Raw genomic sequence first — 2,500 nt, 5'->3', positions numbered from 1 at the left:
AGTGCGGAGACTTAAATACTGTCGGAAGGAGAGGTGCAGAGTAGTAGTAGTAGTAGTAGTAGTAGTGGTAGTAGTAGTAGTGAGAATGTAACCACTGAGAGGTCATGTCCCTCTCAGATCCAACACTTCTCACTTGAAAAGCTTGTCCAAGGTGTTTTCTGTACCAAGATGCCACGTGTTACAGTGTCTGACAAGATGAACATCAAAATGGTATACAATACCGACAGGTTGTTAGGTAAGACACATATGCAACAGTTAGACAACTTTATTCAATAAAGTTGTCTAACTGTTGCATATGTGTCTTACCTAACAACCTGTCGGTATTGTATACCATTTTGATGTGCATCTGAGTGTGCTGACTCTCACTGCATCTGAGAGTGTTGACTCTCACTGCATCTGAGTGTGCTGACTCTCACTGCATCTGAGAGTGTTGACTCTCACTGCATCTGAGTCTGCTGACTCTCACTGCATCTGAGAGTGTTGACTCTCACTGCATCTGAGTGTGCTGACTCTCACTGCATCTGAGAGTGTTGACTCTCACTGCATCTGAGTGTGCTGACTCTCACTGCATCTGAGAGTGTTGACTCTCACTGCATCTGAGTCTGCTGACTCTCACTGCATCTGAGAGTGTTGACTCTCACTGCATCTGAGTGTGCTGACTCTCACTGCATCTGAGAGTGTTGACTCTCACTGCATATGAGTGTGTTGAGTCTCTCTGCATCTGAGTGTGTTGACTCTCACTGCATCTGAGTGTGTTGACTTTCCCTGCATCTGAGTGTGCTGACTCTGTACCTTAGTGTGCTGACTCGACTCTGCACCTGAATGTACTTACTCTGCACCTGAGTGTGCTGACTCTGCACCTGAGTGTGCTGACTCTGCACCTGAGTGTGCTGACTCTGCACCTGAGTGTACTTACTCTGCACCTGAGTGTACTTACTCTGCACCTGAGTGTACTTACTCTGCACCTGAGTGTACTTACTCTGCACCTGAGTGTACTTACTCTGCACCTGAGTGTGCTGACTCTGCACCTGAGTGTACTTACTCTGCACCTGAGTGTACTTACTCTGCACCTGAGTGTACTTACTCTGCACCTGAGTGTACTTACTCTGCACCTGAGTGTACTTACTCTGCACCTGAGTGTACTTACTCTGCACCTGAGTGTACTTACTCTGCACCTGAGTGTACTTACTCTGCACCTGAGTTTACTTACTCTGCACCTGAGTGTGCTTACTCTGCACCTGAGTGTACTTACTCTGCACCTGAGTGTACTTACTCTGCACCTGAGTGTACTTACTCTGCACCTGAGTGTACTTACTCTGCACCTGAGTGTACTTACTCTGCACCTGAGTGTACTTACTCTGCACCTGAGTGTACTTACTCTGCACCTGAGTGTACTTACTCTGCACCTGAGTGTGCTGACTCTGCACCTGAGTGTACTTACTCTGCACCTGAGTGTACTTACTCTGCACCTGAGTGTACTTACTCTGCACCTGAGTGTACTTACTCTGCACCTGAGTGTACTTACTCTGCACCTGAGTGTACTTACTCTGCACCTGAGTGTACTTACTCTGCACCTGAGTGTACTTACTCTGCACCTGAGTGTGCTGACTCTGCACCTGAGTGTACTTACTCTGCACCTGAGTGTACTTACTCTGCACCTGAGTGTACTTACTCTGCACCTGAGTGTACTTACTCTGCACCTGAGTGTACTTACTCTGCACCTGAGTGTACTTACTCTGCACCTGAGTGTGCTGACTCTGCACCTGAGTGTACTTACTCTGCACCTGAGTGTACTTACTCTGCACCTGAGTGTACTTACTCTGCACCTGAGTGTACTTACTCTGCACCTGAGTGTACTTACTCTGCACCTGAGTGTACTTACTCTGCACCTGAGTGTACTTACTCTGCACCTGAGTGTACTTACTCTGCACCTGAGTGTGGTGACTCTGCACCTGAGTGTGGTGACTCTGCACCTGAGTGTACTTACTCTGCACCTGAGTGTACTTACTCTGCACCTGAGTGTGGTGACTCTGCACCTGAGTGTGGTGACTCTGCACCTGAGTGTACTTACTCTGCACCTGAGTGTACTTACTCTGCACCTGAGTGTGCTGACTCTGCACCTGAGTGTACTTACTCTGCACCTGAGTGTACTTACTCTGCACCTGAGTGTACTTACTCTGCACCTGAGTGTACTTACTCTGCACCTGAGTGTACTTACTCTGCACCTGAGTGTGGTGACTCTGCACCTGAGTGTGGTGACTCTGCACCTGAGTGTGGTGACTCTGCACCTGAGTGTACTTACTCTGCACCTGAGTGTGCTGACTCTGCACCTGAGTGTGCTGACTCTGTACTCACAACCAGCTCTAAACATGCCGCAGATCAAACATAATTTCCAAACCTGGAATGTACTTACAAATGAGTGTTCCTCATTACATATTTGTTACAGTTTGAAGACGCTGCTAACAAAACATGTGTCTTAATCTTCAACTAGGAAGTATAC

Source organism: Cherax quadricarinatus, chromosome 38, assembly GCF_038502225.1.
Source record: "Cherax quadricarinatus isolate ZL_2023a chromosome 38, ASM3850222v1, whole genome shotgun sequence".
Taxonomy (NCBI): Eukaryota; Metazoa; Arthropoda; class Malacostraca; order Decapoda; family Parastacidae; genus Cherax; species Cherax quadricarinatus.
The sequence above is the reverse complement of the archived record's forward strand: the minus strand, read 5'-3'. Positions refer to the sequence as shown.